This window comes from Elephas maximus, chromosome 19, assembly GCF_024166365.1.
Source record: "Elephas maximus indicus isolate mEleMax1 chromosome 19, mEleMax1 primary haplotype, whole genome shotgun sequence".
Taxonomy (NCBI): Eukaryota; Metazoa; Chordata; class Mammalia; order Proboscidea; family Elephantidae; genus Elephas; species Elephas maximus.
In genome coordinates, this window is record NC_064837.1 from 25,139,716 (window position 1) to 25,159,920 (window position 20,205).

The window sequence follows — 20,205 nt, forward strand, 5'->3', positions numbered from 1 at the left end:
ATCTCTCAAGAGATAAAAGGAAAGGGAAGCAAGCAGAGAGTTGGGGACCTCATACCACCAAGACGGCAACACCAGGAACAGAGTACGTCCTTTGGACATGGTGTCCCTGTGCCTGAAAAGCTCCTCAACCAGGGGAAGACTGAGGACAAGGATCTTCCTCCAGAGAAAAAGCCCTCCCATGGAGCCGACATTCTGAATTTGGACTTGTAACCTACTAGACTATGAGAAAATAAATTTCTCTTTGTTAAAGCCATCCATTTGTGGTATCTCTGTTATGCCAGCACTAGCTGACTAAGACACATGGCCAAGGCCAAAGACAGGAAACAAGAAAGTACATTCCGCCCACATGTGTGGATGTAGGGAAGGGTGAAGTACTGGAGCCAATAATTCTACATACCCTAGTATGTGAAAGAGCCCTGGTTTGGTGTTTACACCCCCTGGTTCCACTCTTCTAGGAGTTTCCTATAAATGGAACATAATGACAGGTAAAGCCCTTCAATGTAAAGACTTAGCCACTGTTCTCTATTAGGTCAGGAACCCTGACAAGGCAAGAATCAGATCTCCTTTATCTCCACAGCTCCCTCTTCCCTTCAATGCCTAGTACAGGCCCTGACCTTAGTGATGACTCAAGGATTATTACTGAGTGAATTTTAGGTCATTCCTTCATTTTTCTCATGTGATTGCCCATGAAATACAGACAGACCTCTTAAAGGTCAGTGCATAGTATGTATTTGCCCTATAAACTACAAAGGGACTGTGCCATTTGGAGCTGGAATCTGTACTCAGATCTGCCTGACACTAAATTCTGTGCCTGCTTCCCACAGAAAACACCAGACGAAAAGGTGTATACAGGGTTAAACATCAAAGCAGGTGGTATGGATTGAACTATGTTCCCCTGAAATGTGTTGTATATCCTAACCTCTATGCCTGTGGTTATGATCCCATTTGGTTACCTTTGTTATATTAAGGCAGGATTAGTGTAGGATGTATCTTTAGTCAGTCTCTTTTGAGATATAAAAAGAGATTAAACAGAGGAGCAGAGAGGGACACAGAGAGATGGGGTAAGGCAGGTGCTAAGACACATGGAGATCTCCAAGGAACCAGGAAGCAGAAGCTGAAGAGACCAGGACATTCCTCTAGAGCTGACACACAGAGAAAGCCTTCCCCTAAAGCCAGCGCTCTGAATTCAGACCTCTAGCCTCCTAAACTGTGAGAAAATAAATTTCTGTGTCAGCCATCCACTCGTGGTATTTGTTACAGCAGCACTCGGTAACTAAGACAGCAGCTTAGTGAAGTTTCTTTCTCTAGAGGCCATTTAAAACTAGAAATACTTCTAAAATCTGAAATACCCTAAGAGGAAGGCCATCTAAAGGCAAAAACTAGCCAGCGATCCACATGGATTTAAGGACAATTTAAGAACAGTGAGATTCACCATCAGAGCCTACACTGTTTCATAAAGTCCGTTGGCCCCTCTCATAAGGGCAAAAGCCAAATCGGCTCCAGATGCTTGACCTTAATTGCTGCCCGTCCCAGGAGACTTTTCACATTGGTGGAGAGCTGAGAGAGCCATGATTAACCCTAAAGAATGGCATAGTCACTACTGAATGTCAGGCACAGGGGCACATGGCTGGAAAGTATATTTTAGGGCAGTAATTCATAGTAAATCGTTTTCCCATCTGGCAAGAGGGACTGTTCAATGTCACGCCATCTCAACCTTAGGCTGATCAAAGTAGAGGGATGGAGAAACTAGTGTTGGTGCAAGGTCTCTTGGTTTCGATATATGTGGAAGACTTTGGAGTCTTTAGGGCTCTCCAGGTGGTTAATAAAGGGTTACCTCAGTGGAGTGCAAGAAAAGGATATTATGCAGCAGTTTGTTTGTTCTAATGAGGCAGACTGGAACAATCTCTCTCCAAGATACATAGGAGTTACTAAGTGAAGAAAAAGGAGCTCTGGTAGCCCAATGGTTAAGCACTCAGCTGCTAACCAAAAGTTGGCAGCTGAAACCCACCAGCGGCTGCACAGGAGAAAGGTGTGCCAGTCTGTTTCCATAAAGATCACAGCCTTGGAAACCCTATGGGGTAGCTCTACCCTGTCCTACAGGGTTGCTATGAATCGAAGTCAATTCAACGGCACAGAACAAGTGAACAAAGCAATAAGTGGTATGGCGTACATAGTATGTGCAGTACAGTGAGTTACTTAATATGATTCTTCTAGTCATGTATGCTCTTGTGACTCTGACAGAATGGCTGAGTGGTACTATGCAAATAAGGTGCTTGTAGCCCACCAAGGGGATTTGACAGCCTGCTAATAATGTAAACATGGTGCATAGTAACCTCGGAGTGGGAATATGCAAATGAGGTATATGGAACTCTTGTAGGAGATTTGTCAGTTTTGCCATCCTACCAGGCTTAAAATGAGCCAATCCCAGGAGTCAGGGGAACCTCAGTATCACCAAGAAGAAGAGCCAAGAGTAGAGCACGTCCTTTAGGCCCAGACACCCTACACAGAGAGCCTCCTAGACTCAGGAGACAGACAGAGCTGTAACATCAGAGAAGGTGTGAGATGGCGAGAGGTGGCAGTAGCAAGCGAACTGGAGAAACTTCAGCAGCAGAACCAGGAGGCTGGCACTGGACAGTCCAGTGGGCTTCCCATTCCACTGAGCAAGACAGCTGCAGTCGGCGTGCTGACCCACAGAGCTAGAGAGCACAGCGCCTTTGGCAGGAGGCTTCCTGGCTGAGTGGGGTATCTCCGGGCACTTCTTGGCAGAGCTAAAGAGCTTGCCCAAGCAGGGAAGGGCCCGACTGAGGGGCCAAGGGGCTGAGAGAGGAGAGAGAAGCCTGCCTGCTGGCACAGCTGAGAAGCTGTCCTGACCAAAGAACTGTATCTTGAGTTGTTCCTGATCCTGAATTGTAACCTGTTACTTCCCTAATAAATCCCATAACTATGAGCATGGTCTGTGAGCTCCGTGTGGCCATTGCAATAAATTATTGAACCCAGCAGAGTAGAGAATGCTGTGGGAGGGACAGCTAGTGTCAGAATTGGTAAAAAGTTTGGAGGAGGGAGGTACGTTTTATCTCTGCCTCATAGGAATCAGCCTTGGGCTGATGCTGATGGTGATTCTCTCCCCCCAACAAAGTTAGACTAGGTCTAATGCCACGATGCCATTTTGACAGTATGCTACTATGTGTTGTGTGGCATATGGATAAAACTGTGGCTATTTAAATTTAAATTAATACAAATAAAATTAAACAGCAGCTCCTAAGTCACACTAGTCATTTCAAGTGCTCACAAGCTATTTCTAGTAACGGCTACCAAATGGGACAATACACATATAAACTATTTCCATCTTTACAGAAAGTTCTATTGGAAAACACTGGTGTAGAATACTCTGGAAGGACACACGAGAAACTGGTAATGGTGGTTGCCTTCAGGGAGGGAAACTGAGAGACTGCAGCACCACGTACCCTTTTGTACCTTTGGAATTTGACAGCACGTGTTTGTACCATGCATTTAAAAATACAAATTGTTGTCAGGACGGATCAGTCCCTGGAGAAGGACATCATGCTTGGCACAGTACAGGGTCAGCGGAAAAGAGGAAGACCCTCAACGAGGTGGATTGACACAGTGGCTGCAACAATGAGCTCAAGCATAACGGCGATTGTAAGGATGGCTCAGGACTGGGCAGTGTTTCGTTCTGTTGTGCATAGGGTCGCTATGGGTAGGAACCGACTCGACGGCACCTAACAACTACAACAAACAAACAAATTGGGATTTAGGAGTCCCCATGTAGGGTTACGGCATTTGGGCAGTCGTAACCAGATTACTCTGCAATTTGCCTAAAACAAAACAAATTAGTAGATATTATGGCTTCACATTATCATATCCTCAGTTCCCCGGGAGTGCTCTGCCACAGCAGTTAGTCTGCATTTTCCCCAGGGCTCTCTCTCCCAGAGATTTGCCCTCCAGTGTGCTCTAGTTCCCGCCTAGACCTGTCACACAGCTGTCACCCCCAACTTCCTCTCACTGTTCCCTGGGTTGGGACCTTCATTTCCTACCTGCCTTTTCTTCTTTCTTGATTTACCCTTCTTCTGGAGCACAAACTCAGCTAAGAATTCCTTTCTAATGTTAAAAAAAACAAAACAAAACAAAACTGTGGGCCTCCTCATGATAGTAATTGTACCCATTAAAAGAAATAATGTATATACATGGGAATTACAACACTGATGTTTTTCTTTGTCTGTTTTCACAGATATAGTCAATTTAATTCCTGTGTTTTCTACCCAGTGAGGTCCACATAGGCACCGTTTATATTGTTGAAAAAAGGTATTTTGCAATGAAGAAGTCGTTGGCCTTGCAAAATTCTATTATGCAATCCTTAGTATCATTTTTATCACCAAGGTCATATTTTCCCACAACCAATCCTTCTTCTTTGTTTCCAACTTTCCCGTTCCAATCACTAGTAGTTATCAATGCATCTTGATTTCATGTTTGATCAATTTCAGACTGCAGAAGCTGCTAAAAGTCATCCATTTCCTCATTTTTGGCCTTAGCGGTTGGTTGGTACATACATTTGAATCGTAGATGCATTAACTGGTCTTCCTGGTAGCTGTCTGGATATTATCCTATCACTGACAGTGTTGTACTTTAGGGTAGATCTTGAAATGCTCTTTTTGACAATGAATGCCATCCTATTCCTCTTCAATTTGTCCTTCTTAGCATAATAGACCATATGATTGTCTGATTCAAAATTTCCAATACCAGTCCATTTCAGCTCACTAATGCCTAGGACTTTATCCATTCCATTTAATTTTTGACAACTTCCAATTTTCCTAGATTCATACTTCAGACATTTCATGTTCTCATTATTAATGAGTATTTGCAACTGTTTCTTCTCAGTTTGAATCATGCCACATCAGGAAATGAAGGTCCTGAAAGCTTTCTCCATCCTCATCATTAAGGTTGACTCTGCTTTGAGGAGGCGGCTCTTCCCCTGTCGCATTTTGAGGCCTTTCCAACCTCAGGGGCTCTTCTTCCAGCACTATGTCAGACAATGTTCCTATGCTATTCATAGGGTTTTCACTGGTCAAGTTTTTCAGAAGTAGACCACCAGGTCCTTCTTCCTCGTCTGTCTCACTCTGGAAGCTCCATTGAAACCTGTCTACCATGGATGACCCTGCTGGTATTGGAAATACTGGTGGCATAGCTCCCAGCATCACAGCAACATGCAAGCCACCACATTATGGCAAACCGACAGGTGCATGGGAAAGACATGATGGAAAAGCTCAATATCATCAGTCAGAACAAAGCCAGGGGCCGACTGTAGAACAGACCATCAATTGCTCGTATGGAAGTCCAAGATGAAGCTGAAGAAAATTAGAGCAAGTCCAAGGAAACCAAATTATGATATGGAGTATATCCCTCCTGAATTTGGAGACCATCTCAAGGATAGATTTGACTAATTGAACACTAATGACTGAAGATCAGATGAGCTGTGGAACGACATCAAGAACATCATACATAAAGAAAGCAAAAGGTCATTAAAAAGGCAAGAAAGAAAGAAAAGACCAAAATGGATGTCAGAAGAGATTCTGAAACTTGCTCTTGAACATAGAGTAGATAAAGCAAATGGAAGAAATGACGATGGAAAAGCTGAAGAGAAGATTTCGAAGGGCAGCTCGAGAGGACAAAGTGAAGTATTATGACATGTGCAAAGACCTGGAGTTAGAAAAACAAAAGGGAAGACACTCTGGGCATTTCTCAAGCTGAAAGAACTGAAGTAAAAATTCAGTCCTCGAGCTGCAATTTTGAAGGATTCTATGGGCAAAATATTGAACGATGAATCAAAAGAAGATGGCTCATCTAGCTTGGTGGTAGTGAGCCCCTCTGTCTCTCTGCTTGCTTCTCTCTTTTATGTCGCAAAAGAGATTGACTCAAGATACAACCTAATCTTCTAGACTGAGTCCTGCCTAGCTAACATAACTGCCTCTAATCCCACCTCATTAACATCAAAGAGGTAAGATTTACAACATATACGAAAATCACATCAGATAACAAAATTGTGGACAATCACACCATACTGGGGATCATGGCCTAGCCAAGATGGCACACACTTTTGGGGGACACAGTTCAATCCATCACAGTAACATAATGGCCCCACCACTTACAAGTTGTATACCTTAACTTCCCGTAGCCTATGAAATGGAAATAGTAATAGTGCCCTCTGCCTTATTTTTATTTCATTCATTGACTCTTTCATCAAGCATTTATTGAGCACATTGTGTGTGGCAAAGTACAGGGTCAGCAGAAAAGAGGAAGACTCTCAACAAGGTGGATTGATACAGTGGCTGCCAACAATGAGCTCAAGCATAACAATGATCGTAAGTATGGTGCAGGACCGGACAGTGTTTCCCTCTGTTGTGCATAGGGTCTCTATGAGTCAGAATCGACTCGACGACACCTAACAACAACAACTAACAACTGTGTGCCAGTCACTGTTCTAGGCACTGGAAATGCAATGATGAATGAGTCAGGCAAAGTTTCTGTTTTCATTTATTTGGAATTTGGTCCTATCTATAATCCTACAGGATATTGGTCCGGAATATGGGGGAGATGGGATTATTGCACAGAAGGGAGAAGGCAAGAAAGAAAGATATGCAGTGTTCACCACCTTCACAGGTCTGCCCTAGCCCACTAGTTCTTGGTCTGGGAATCACAAGCTTCTAGAAGTTTCTTGCCTTATACCCGGCATTGCATTGCATCAGAGTCCACCCTCATCCCCATCCCGCACAGGACAATTGTCTAGAAACCCAACTTGGATTTCTTCAGGAGGAAGGAAGGTGCTGTTTCCTTATTCAGCACACCCATATCTGAAAGATCAACTGCCTTTCTGACTCGGAAGCTAACCTTGTCATTCTTTTCCATACTGACAACTTTGTCATTCTTTTCCAAATGAAAAAAACATGAGTCATCTGTCGGTACAGCAGCTGGGTGTTGTATGCCAGGCTCTTCTGAACAGGCAGGAGCTGGATCAGATTCAGCCGGTGCTGGAAAGGCCATTGGGAGTGGCTGAGAAGCCCAATGAGAACAGCTTGCTATTTACTGATTTGCTTTGAAAGCAGCGAAGCCAGTTTATCCATTGCATCTGTTAATGTAAGTCTTCGTCTAAGCCATTCAGTTTTCTCTGGTCTCCAGAGGAAGTGAAATTGGACATATACAGAAAGCCAGGCAGGATAATGAAGGAAGGAAGCAGGACAATTCCTTCCTAACTGTGTGCTACAACATTTAAGAAAGGCAGCTCTGAAACTTGGGCACTGTGGAATGGACCTTGGCTCAGGTGCTCGGGGCTACAGATCTGACCAGCAAGACTGTTATTGGTTTTAGGGCTTGTTTGATTGTAGATAAGATGGAACTTCTGCATATCTCCTAAAAAAATCTGTAAGTAACGTTTGCCCAGGTGGTTAGAGGCAAAGTGAGATTAGAACCCTCACTGGCCCCGTTTAAACGAGTCCAGCACTGCTGAACCCAGACTGTCAGAGCCCAAAGGGAAAGCAGAAGTGTAGCAGACAAGTCCTTCTCTTTTGAAGCCATTTCAGTTATAATTATCAGTGCTGAGCTGGCAGGCACTGGAGTGGAGCAGGAGTTAGGAGGCAGCTCCAGAGCCCTGAATAAATTGAGCCCCTGCTTCCTGGTCCCAAGGGGGCACTTCCTGCTGCAGCATTCCCCTGGCACCCTCATCATATTTGTATCTAAATCAGCCTGTCATTCTCTGCCCCCTGCAAAGTAAAAAATCGCACGAACACTGACACTCTGCCAGTGTTTGGTGTAAAGAGCCCTCGCTGCCCATTCCTTGGGGCGGATCCTCCCATGGTGTGCAGGGTTCCACACCTCCCAAGATCCGAGCCCTCTGACTTTTTCCTTCCTTGTTTACTTCTTTAGAATCCACTCTCTGGTTTTTATTTTTGTACTGAAAAGGCCTTTCAGTTGCCATTTGAGTAAGATTCTTGTCCTCCGGCTGCCTGCTGGGGACTCTGGCTGGGAAAGGGAGTGACTTGGGAGCCTGTTCATCTGGCCCTCACCTTTCTCTGCAGGTGTCATGTGATTCTCTGGGGGCGCTGCTGCACAAGTGGAAATGCTCTCAGTGGTGGAGAATGGACTGGACCCCCGGGCTGCCATCCTGGTAGGCGAGCAAGGGAGGGTCAGGGTGGGAAAGGAGAGAACGCCATTTCATCAGCTTTTCTTAATTTTAAATGAATGGGCAGTATCCAGAATAAAACGTCCAGCTGAAAAAAGTTATAGCAGAAGTAGGGCCTGAGGAGATCCTGCCCTTTCTGGATCATCTTATTGGTGATAAAATGGAACTTTACAAAGAATGGATTTCAGATAGGTTGCCTGTGTGGTTGCACATGTATTTGCCAATAGGCAAAGAGTCCCATCCCCTGGGATATTTTCCTAAAGGCCTATGTTAAGTTTGGCACTGCCTAGGTCATCAAGAAGAAGCTGGTGGGATCAGTGAAGGCGTTGCAGAAACAGTACGTGTCCTCAGACACAGTGGTCACCAGTGAAGACGGAGATGCCACCACCATGCGCAGTGCCCTGGAGGCTGTGTTTCTCCATGGCCTGCACGCCAAGCACATCCGAGCTGAGGCTGGAGGAAAGAGGAAGAAAAGTGCCTATCAGAAGCCTCTGCCTCAGCCTGTCTTCTGGTCCCTCCTGAAAGCTGGTACCCACAAGTGAGCTCAGCCTGGAGAAGCTTTGCTTTGGGGAGGAGTTTCTGAGTGTGGGACACTTGGCTCTTCCTCTTCAGCTGTGAGGAAAACTTACAGAGCCTATGTTCTAGTGTAGAGATAGTGGATGGAGACCGTTGAAGGGTTTCTCCTTGAACCAGGCTTCCCACCAGTGTGCCATTAGGTTTTGAGCCCCTCAGCCCTCAAAGGATGATCCGGGGCTGCTTTGCACCCCAGGGCTGGCCTCCTCTAGCAGGAATAGCATCTTCTGTTTACTTGAGGGTGCCACACAAACATTTTGTATGTTTGTCATAATGTGAAAACTTTGGGAAACAGTGCATTAGACAAGGGTTGGCAGGCTAAGGCTCATGAGCCAAATCTGGTCCACCACCTATTTTTGTAAAAAAGTTTTTTTGGAACACAGCCACACCCATTCATATACATACTGTCCATGACTGTTTTTCCCCAACTGTGGTAGTGCTGAGTAGTTCAACAGAGGCTGTATGGCCCACAAACCCTAAAATATTTACTATCTGGCCCTTTATAAAAAAACTTTACCAACCCTGCCTTAGAATGTTTGAACATCTATGTTCTAGATGTTATACATTTAAGTAAGGAGAGGATTTTGGAAGAAGTAGGATCTAGGTAGAACATGTGAATATTCATTCAGGAGACCTTTGTCTTTTTGGCCCTGCCCAAAAAGTATCTGGCACTGAGCCTGTAATCAAAAACCAAACCCGTTTGCGACACAGTAGGACAGAGTAGAACTGCCCCGTTTCCAAGGAGCTGCTGGTGGATTCAAACTGCTGACCTTTTGGTTAGCAGCCGAGCTGTTAACCACTGCGCCACCAGAGCCCCCCACTGCGCCACAGGGCTGCACTGTGCCTCTAAGGGCTATTAAATGCTACCTTCAGGCTCGAAGTGCCTTTTCTGTCTCTGACCTTCCCTTCCATGCCTTACTACCACTGTCCTATCTCAGGTTCTTATCTTGCGCCTGGCTGACCACTGGCTTTCTAATTGTCCCTCTTATCTCATTCTGTCTTCCTTTAGGTCAGCCAGCAGGCCAACATTTACTGAGCTTAAGCAACTAGGAGCTTAGTTACTGAGCCCAGTAGAGTGTGGTCCGCCCTCAGTACAGTGTGGTCTGCCCGCCCACAGAGGAGACATGCACAGAGGGCTAGGGTAGCTCACAGGAGGGGCATTTACCTCAAACCGAGGGAATCAGGAACTGAGTTTGGTAGGCTTGGGGTCTTATCTTTCTATCCAGAGAAGTCCACCCTGAAATCTGCATGTTGTTGTTGTTGTTGTTAGGTGCCGTTGAGTCGGTTCCGACTCATAGCGACCCTATGCACAACAGAACGAAACACTGCCCGGTCCTGCACCATCCTCACAATCGTTGTTATGCTTGAGCTCATTGTTGCAGCCACTGTGTCAATCCACCTCGTTGAGGGTCTTCCTCTTTTCTGCTAACCCTGTACTCTGCCAAGCATGATGTTCTTCTCCAGGAACTGATCCCTCCTGACAACATGTCCAAAGTATGTAAAACATATTCTCACCATCCTTGCCTCTAAGGAGCATTCTGGCCTCACTTCTTCCAAGACAGATTTGTTCATTCTTTTGGCAGTCCATGGTCTATTCTGAAATCTGCATAGTTATGGCCAAGTGAAACTTCCTGCAAAAAAACCTGTGGCCAATAGGCTCCCAAATGCCATCCTGGGGTAGCTGCCAGTCCCCTGGATTTCTGATTCACTTTTTTTTTTTTTAGGATGGGGGCTCAGAATCTATAACCTGATCAAGTTCCCTATGTGAATCTGATGCACAGCCTGTTGTGGGAACCATTGCCCCACTTTGCCTCATCACTTTGACACTCAAGACCCTTTATTACCTGGCTTTGCAACTGAATTCCCTCCATGTGTTGTAATCTGAGTGCTCACCACTCCTGTTAGAGGTGTGTTGCTTCCCTACCCTTCTGTGCCTTTTTTCTGTCAGTCTCTTGTGCTTAGAGGATTCTCCTTCCATCTTTGCCCCTTGAAATCTCTCAGGGCTGCCTTTTCTATGGCATTTTACTCACTCTAACCCTGAAATGACACCAAAAATAGGGCTTGACTTACATGTGCCCTTGAAAGGCAGTTAGTTGTTGAAGGCGGAGACCATGTCTTTCCCCTGTATCTTCACAGCTCCAAGGAGCTTATACTTAGGGGCTCAGCAAACATGTCTTAATTGAGTAGATCGATGCCAAGGGCCCAAAGTGCACCTGTAATAAACATAGAATTCATGACACCTACCTGGAAACCTTGGGGGTTATAGATTAGATATTTTTGAGTTCCCCTTAAAACACTTTTATCCAGAATTTGTCGTGCCTGTGTATATTTACAATCATTATGATTAATTCTTGCTACCCCATGGATAAAATGACATCTCGGTGATTTGAGGTAGTTACTTGAAAGAAGTCTGTTTTCCCCCTTCCCAGACACATCGTTAGAGAATTAGAGCACCTGGTCTTCGTCAGCATGGATGTGGGCCACTGCCGGGCATGGCTCCAACTCAGCCTCGATTTTGGACTGAGGGAGTGCTACCTGAAATTGCTCCTCCAGGAGCAGGCCTGGCTGTGTGAGTACTATCAGCCCATAGCCCTGCTTGGAGATGTCAAGGAAGGCAAGTTTCTCCTTAGCTTCCTGCAGGGACTAGAGTCTTTGTCCTTTGAACTCTCCTACAAGTCTGCCATCTTAAATGAGTGGACACTTACCACACTGGCCCTTTCTGGGCTTTGCCCACTCTCTGAGCTCGACCCTTTCACTACCTTGGGTGCAGAACTACAGCCAAAGGAGTCCCTGGATTCAGTTTCCCATTCCTTGGGCACAGAGGACATCGAAGTCCAGCACTCAGGCCATAAGATTCAGCAGAAAAGGAAGCTCATTGCCTCCTCCTTCAGCCTGGACACGGCCAGTTCATTCCAGCTGTCCTGTGGCCTGAACTCTGATAGCTGTCTTCTCCAAGAAAATGGCTCCAAGAGTCCAGCCTGTTCTGAGGAGCTCATGTCTATGACTCAGACCTTTGGACGGCAAATGCTGATGGTTCAGCTCAGTCTCTGCAAGAGTGACTACCTGCCTCTCTTTCCCTCCTTCTTTCTACTTCCTTCCTTCCTTGCTTTCACATGGGATTTGTGATTGTCTGTCACTGAGCACTGAACTCTATTAGGGTGTAAAGCCAGACAAAGAAGACATCATTGCTCTTCTTCAGGGACTGGAGAAGCTGGGGGCTGTAACCTGAAACAACATGGAAGCAGTGGGAAGAAGGGGAGTAGGGCTCAGAGCACATTCAAGTCCAATCTCTGACCCTGGATAGCACGTTACTTTGTCTTACTTGGTCTCTCTGAGGCTCAGTGTGAAATATTTCAGTGTAAAAAATTTTCATCTAGAAGGGAGGAAGCTAACAGTTCAGGCTGATATCTACAACTTCCAAAAAATACAGTGAAGCATAATGCCTAAGAGTGTGATGTAGTGACACAGAAGATATGGAGAACATGAAACTTGAGTGGCCTGTGGAGGAGGTGGTAGACAACTGGGGAGAAGCAAGTGTGTGGAGGAGTGTGTGGTGCAGACTAACTAGAGGGGGAGAGCCTGGGGAGGAACCTTCTTCATACAGCCTTTTTTTTTTTTTTTCAATTAATTTTTTGAATAGATAATCCATTTTTATGGTTTAAAACAAAAAAAAAACAGTAGCCCTGGTGGAGCAGTGGTTAAGTGTTTGGCTGCTGATTGAAAGGTCGGCAGTTTGAACCCACAAGCCACTCCACAGGAGAAAGATGTGGCAGTCTGCTTCCGTAAAGATTTACAGCCCTGGAAACCCTATGGGGCAGTTCTCTGTTCTGTAGGGTCGCTATGAGCTGGAACACGCTTGACAGCAACAGGTTTGGTTTTGGTTTTTTGTCCAGTCCTGCTGCTGCTACCTTGGTTCAGGTCCTTACAAGTTCCCATCTGGTGTGAGAATAATACTGGATTGGACTTGGTTTCAATCCCTGTCCCACCATGTACAGGCCCAGTAATGTCAGGCAAATTGCGGACTCTGAGGTTCTGTATCTTCATCTGTAAAATGGAGATACCCTTATAGGGCTGTTTGAGAATCAAATCAGATGACTATTCATGAGTTGAATACATGAGAATGTCTCATAGGCCCCATAAAGGACCTATAAAGCACTGGAGCATTGGTATGCGGTTTTCATATGTCACTTTGGGGAATTTAGATCTGACATATTGGGGAAAAGCGTCTCTTTCTCCAGAAATGCCTAGACCCATGGCGTGACTTCGGCCATCTTACCTGTCTTAGCCCTTTGTGTGTCTCTGCCTCCTCCCACAGACCAGCCAGCCTTCTCTTGGTCATGTGCTGTCCCTTTACCTTTCATGAGTCTTATGATTGGAAAATTCCAGCTTGAGGTCATTGAATCAGTGACCATCCACCCTGTGTGGGAAATGTTGTCCTGGCTATTATGGGGAAATTCAGGGAAAGAATATCAGGATATATAGATGAACACTGGACAGTGGTGTGAGGAATTGGCAAACACTAAACACCCAGGCGCGTAAACGCACATCCAGAACCATCCTTCCTTTTTTTTTTTTTTCTTTTTTTTGGCTTTACAAAGAGAAATTTATTCCCTCACAGTCTAGGATGCTAGACGTCTGAATTCAGGGTGCCAGCTCCAGCGAGGGCTTTCTTTCTCTGTTGGCTCTGGGGGAAGGTCTTTGTCATCAATCTTCCCCTGGTGTACGGGTTTCTCTGTGCAAGAACCCCCAGGTCCAATGGACGGACTCTGCAAACAGCGCTGCTTTTCTGGTAGTATAAGGTCCCATGTCTGTCTGCTGGCTTCTTTCTTTTATATTTCAAAAGAGATTGACTTAAAACACAACCTAGTCCTGTAGATTGAGTCCTGCCTCATTAACATAACTGCTTCTAATCCTGCCTCATTAACGTCATAGAGGCCGGATTTACCATACATAGGAAAATCACACCAGATGACAAAATGGTGGACAGTCACACAATACTGGGAATCATGGCCTAGCCAAGTTGACACACACTTTTGGGGGACACAATTCAATCCATAACACACCCCATGGCTGTCCAGCTCCAAAGCTCATTCTCTGTCCATTTCTCATTCTTTAGTTCTCAGCCAAGTGGTCACTATCCCAGGAAACTCCACTGACTCTCTGGCTGGGTCAAGTACCCATTGTGGGCTCTTGTACAGCCTGTATCTCTCCCTTGAACACACAGTGTAATGGCTTTGAGCACTGTCTTAGTTACCGAGTGCTGCTGTAACCAATACCATAATAGATGGGTTTAAAGAACAGGAATTATTTTTTCACAGTTCAGGAGGCTAGAAGTCCAAATTCAGGGTCTGACTCTAGGGAAGGCCTTCCTTGTCAGTAGTCCCTGGAGTTCCTTGGCGTACCTTGGCGTACCTTGGCGTTCCTCAGCATTTGTCGCCCCCCGTGTGTGTCTCTGTGTCTATTCTGCTCTTTTTGTAACTCAGAAGTGATCGGGTTAGACCCTCCATAATCTTTTCCAAACTATTCCACCACCATTAACAGAAACTCAGTGCCCCCTAAGCAATGATCCCCCTTACCCCTCCCTCTCACCCCCCGATAATAAGCCGTGGTCTCTTAACATTCGCCTATTTCGCCAGGTCAGTGTGGCGTGTGCTGTGAGTTAGGACACCCGACCAGCCCGAGCAGAGCCCAGGGGCCAGCGAAGCTCCCAGAGGAGATGGCGTCTGAGCTGAGGGCTTGCAGAGTCCTTTTTTACCTTTTTAAAAAAAGATTTTTCTTGTTTTCGGAGATGGTCCCTGGTGGATGACATTAGAACATTCAAACAGTATAACAGGGAGAAAGGTGAGAAATTCCAATCACCCCTTCTCAAATCCTACCACCGTCATGATCGACAGAGCATTCTTTCAGACCTCATTCTGTCTATTCACACATGAAAACAGGTGTCTCTGCACAAACGGCATCAAGTACGTATTGAACTGGTGTTCAGAAAAATCAATACAGAGAGAAAGGGGAGAAGAGGGCCAGGCTTTCCGAAGGGAATCTCTGATGCAGAGGTGGGAGGGAACGTGGCTCACAGGGACCTGCCAGGGGCCCAGGGCACCTGGGCTGTGGTACATGGGCCAGGTGTCCTCAGGAACCAGTCTCGAAGGTGCTGTGTGCCACACTGATGATGTTTTGGTTTTATTCTGCAGGCAGTGGGGAGCCATTGAACAATTTTGAGCAAGGGACTGTCATATTCTATCAGGGCTTTAGAAAAGAGCGCTTTGGCAGCAGTGGGGTGCAGTGGCTTGAGGGGATGGGGCCTGGGCAGGTGACTGGTGTAGCAATCCATTAATCCAGAGAGATGAGAGGGCCTGGACCCAGTCAGACAGAGTAGAAATTGAGAGGAAGAGGTGAATTGAAAAGGAGAATGAGCAGGCCTTGGATGCAGGTGGGGAAGTCAAGGTGGAGTTCCCCCTTGCTAGTGGCAGCACCCTGGCTGGGTGCTCTGAGAGAAAGGGGCAGGCCTGGGGCACAGACACGTCTCCAAGAGGTAGGGAAGCCCAGGAGAGCATCCTCTCGGGCTTTTGCAAAGCAGCCATCACAGAAGTGCCTCACAGGGGAGCTTGCCCACCAGACCTCAAGTGCTTCTCCTAACAGCCTAGGGAGGTGTGGGCAGAGAAGGAACCCTGGGCTCAGAGGAGACAGGTAATATCCACTTCACCCACCACACCCCACCCCATCACTTTGTGGGTTACAGGAGTTAAGATACCTCCATCTCCTCTCATCTTCCGCTTTCTTCCAGGGAGCCCGAAAGTTTTCTCTTATCCTATCCCCAGGGACTAGGCCTCAGGTGAGAGAACAGAGCTGAGTCTCCTCATTGTGTGGGGGAGAAACTAAGACCCGAGTAGGCCTGGGGTGTGGACATGCTCGAAGGTTTCTGTACCTCTCACCCCGGGCCAGTGCTCTCCCCTCTGGCCTCAGCCAAGTCTTGTGGAGAGAAACCGGCTGCGAGGCCTTGCTGTACCTGAGAGTGTGACAGGCCAGGGTGTGGGGGGCTCACAGGGAAGCCCTGGGCCTAGCTGGCACTCAGGGCTTCCAGGACAGCGACAGAGGGCAGATAACAGAAATAACTCTCCCTACAATCCGCTCTTCCCTTCCAGCTAGCTCAAGGCCAGCCTGTGCTCTCCACCACCCCCATATTTCCTGGTGGTAAATGGCAGTTCCTGTTCCCAGAAAGCTGGAAATTGACAGGAAAAATCAGCATGGTGAACTGAGTGGCCTGTCGGCAGTATCACTACCCCTTGTGGCGCAGTGTGGCCCACTTGGTTACCTGGTGGGACCACTGTCTCTGCCCCAGATTGAGCCCTCCATGGATCACAACTAAGGCCATGGGGTGGGATATAGCTAAGCCTCCGTTCCAGGTGCCCCACAGTTCTGACACCATCCAGATTCCCTGTGTGATCCTCCATGTCCTGGGGCAGGCTCCCAAGCTTCCTCTGACTCAGAGTATTCTGTCCCCATCGCCAATACCCATAGAAACACACACACACACAGCAAGGCCAGGCAGGTTTTTGTACCAGGGCAATTTCTGTAGCTGTTTCCTCTCCATCCCTCAGGATGTCACCCAGGGCATCTCTGCCATTGGTGTGGGGGAAAGGAGAGCCAAGCAGGCGGTGAGCCCTTGTCCTCCACACCCCTTCTCCGCTTCTGAAACGGGATCTGTAGAGCTTAGGGCATGTCCAGCTCCTCTCACATAGACTGAAACCAGGTGTTTGAATGTCTGTCCCTTACTAGACTAGGGCTGCAGGAGGGCAGAGGCCACATCCTGTGCATTTCTGTCCCAGCACTGTGCCTGGCACGTAGTGGCAGCAACGATTACCACAGCCAGCATCTGTAGGCACTCAGCAGGGCCGATAAGGGCACAGGCTCTGGAGCCCGACTCCTACGTTCAAAGTCCAGCTCTGCCACTTACTAGCTATGCGACCTCAGACAGATTAATTAGCCCGTCTGTGCCTCTGTTTCCTCTTTTGTACGATGAGAACTGGAAACCCTGGTCGCATAGTGGTTAAATACTACGGTTACTAACCAAAAGGATGGCAGTTCGAATTTACCAGGCACTCCTTGGAAAGCCTATGGGGCAGTTGTACTCTGTCCTATAGGGTCACTGTGAGTCAGAATCAACTCAACGGGAATGGTTTTGGTTTTTGGCTTTGATGCCTCTGTTTCCTCTTCTCTAAGATGAGGATTACATAGTACCAACCTCACAGGACTATGGGGCTAGAATTATACGTAAAGCTCTTAGCTCAGTACCGGCACCAAGCGTGAGCTTTCATCTTCCTCATCCTCACCCTCAGGTGTCACTGTGTGCTAGGTGCTGTGCCAGGTTCCTTCGGTGAATGATTTTCTCCTCAGACAGCTCCGTTTCTCACTGGAGGAAACCTGAGTCTCAGGGAGGCTGAGGAGCTTGACCAAGGTCACAACAGCTAGTTACCTGGAAGACCAGGTCCCGAGCCCAGGCAGCTCATTCTGTGCTCCCAACTACAACCCAGTACGAGGCAGGAAAGGGTTTAAGCTTGGTTAGCAGCTGAAGGAATGAAAACAAATAGAACACAGGTTGGTACGGGTCTTCTTTTCTTTGAAGGCTCTACCACAGGAATTATTACCTTTTGGAGTTCGCCCACAAGTACAGCGTTGCCGACCTCCAACAAGTAAGATGAGGTGCCCTGTCCCCACTCCCTGACCTCTCTAGAAGGAGCTCATTCCTGGAAGAATCAGAAAGGGAGATGGCGAGGGGGTGGAGTCTTAGGCTTCTCCATCCTCAGCATGGGTCTCCCTGTTGCCTGCCCCAAGCTTCCTGGGGCAGTGGCGAGGCCCCCAGCCCCCTGGAATTAGCAGGTCCTCTAGCAAACCCCAGGATCACAGGGCTCTTTAGCCCCTTCCCTGCATCTGGACTCCTCCCCCGACCTAGAGGGCAAGGGGTGGAAGAGCCACAGCAATGACAGTTTGGGACACTCCTTCCCCAAGGGGGAATGTACAGTGTATTTAGGTCTCATCTGTAAATCCTGGATGCCTGCTCAACCCAATTTAGGGAAGTTTCTTGCCCAAGGTGGCCTTGGGGGTTGATGTTCCCCATGTAGGCTGCCATGAGCAGCAGCGGGCCCCATTTTGCTGACAGTGTCAGCACTGCGGCCTAAAAGGCCCGGTGGCCTGTGCTCACCCTCCACAGATCACAGAGGGCGTGTATGAAGGATTTCTCAAGGCCTGAGTGAGTTCGCCTCCCGGCACGTCTACCACTGCCATCTGTGCACACAGCGTGCCTTCATTTGCCAGATCTGCCACCATCACGACATCATCTTCCCCTTTGAGTCTGACACCACAGTCAGGTATGTGGGACACCCCAACACACCCACAGCTTGGCCCAAGTGTCCCAGGGCGGCCGGCCTAGTTCCATTTTGCGGGAACATATTGAACATTCACTCTGTCGGTGCCGAAGGATGGTGGAGGTTGTCCAGAGCAGTCCACGTCCTCTCATGGCTGGCTCTGGTCAAGCTCAGGGGACAAGATGAGCCTTCACAGGACTCTACTGAGCCATCCATTTGCTTACTCAGAGGTGGCCCCCACAGACCCTCTGAGTGGGAGACTCCCTGGGCCTCAGTTTTGTCATCTCTGAATGGGTTGAGGAAGGATTAAATGAGTTACTGCCCTGGAGTGTTGACAAAGGCCTAGCACCTAATGGGGACCTGGTGGATGGTATCTACTGCTGCCTCTGCTGCTGTCATTATTGTCTTGTCCACAGTTACTGCTCATTTATCTCAGTGTTTTTAGCGCATAGCTCAGAAGCCTCTAAATGGAAAAATTCATTCACCAAACCTTCATCCCACTCCACGTGGGACTGGAGAACTGGACTAGTGGGAGCGTGGATTCATTTTCAGTAGGTGTCCCCTGGCCAGGATCAGCCCCTGAACAGGCCTAGGGCTGAGTTTTGTTTTTATGGCTGAGCTTTTTAAGCTGCAGAGTGTTTTAAACATAGGCAGAAAGTCAATTTAGTGAGTCTGAAACAGCGTTTTAAAAAAATGAACTAGGAAAGAGAATATCAGAATGTTCGCATCATTTTCAGGTAAGCATTTTAAGATCCTTTGTTCTGGAGTGGAGAGGTGCTGCCTGCATGCACTGGGTTGCGGAGTAGGGCACAGCCTTCCTGTGGATACTGTGGACAACACTGGGCAGCCACAGGGGAGGCCTCCAGCCCATTTGGCACAAGCAGCACTTGCTGTTCTCTCCCCCCGTGTGCCAAGTACAAGACTGTCTTCCATCAGAGCTGCCAGGGCGTGGTGAAGAAGGCCTGCCCCTACTGTGCCTGCTGGCGCAAGTACCAAGAACAGAACATTCTCACCTAATCCCAACCAGCCATCCCAGCTGGGTGTGCCATCACTCTGGGCCACTGTGTCTCAAGGTGTTGGGGCCACCACTCCTTATCAGGGAGACTGTCAGATGTGATCGGAGCACAAGCCTCCCAGAGAAAGCCACAGAAGCCCCAGTGGTGCCCCCTACCTCCCCGCCCCAAGTGCTGCAGTAGATGGGACAGGATCAGATGCATCCTTCCTCAGGGCCCTCTGTACTCACCAGGCCCTGGCTCACCTCACTGTCCTTGGCACCTCCATCAGGGCGATGGAAACACTGTGGAAACAAAACTTAGGGAACATTTTCAGTTTCACACTCCAGATGAAAAGGCCTAGTTTTTTAAGGTGGGTCCCCCCCCCTTCATAGTTCAATGGAAAATTTTTTTCATTCTTGACTCTACACTAGTCATCAAGAAGTCCAGGCGTTCTCACTCTGAGCGAGATGTGCAATTGCTGCTTAGGCCCTCCCTGATGGTTGGTGGGGAGCTGGCAGGTGGGCCAATGCTGGGACAGAGACTGTCCGTAGGACCCAGTGCCTTTCCTGTGCCCTTGCAGGGCACCGACAACTCCAGTGCAAGATGCCAAAGTGCCTGTCGGGAGGGTGGGTCACCCCCATCGACCACCATCTTCCTTTCTCTCTCTCTGTCTCCTCCCCTGCCCCAGCCCCCTCACCTGAAAAGCCCCTCCCCTTTCTCAGTGTCGGGCCCTCCCCCAAACCCCCAGCCTGGGGTCTTGGTCCCAGGAGGAGAAATGACTCAGAACCAGCACTGTCAGCACTTTGAGCCTTCCTTGTTCCAGGGAAGGGGCCTCATCTTGCCCACCCCTCACCCCCATGCCCTCCTCATCCCACCACACACAGGAAGCCAGAGGGCAGGGTGCTGCTGCAGATGCTCCAGGCCTACCTCAGGTGGGCTCCTGGGAAGCACCCCACCTACCTGACTGCTGCCAGGGCAGGGAGATGGGCTGGGCCCACAGAGAGGGCATGGAGCCCAGGCCAGGCGCTCATTTTGGGCACCGTGGCCACTAGGCTCCACACTGTGAAGTGATCCTGTCGTTCTG

The 20,205-nt window shown here is 48.0% G+C and overlaps 1 pseudogene; it reads left to right on the plus strand.

The window, feature by feature from the left end:
* Positions 1-8,128: 8,128 nt before the first annotated feature.
* On the plus strand, positions 8,129-19,143 carry LOC126063137 (pleckstrin homology domain-containing family M member 1-like; annotated as a pseudogene).
* The last annotated feature ends 1,062 nt before the right edge of the window (positions 19,144-20,205 follow it).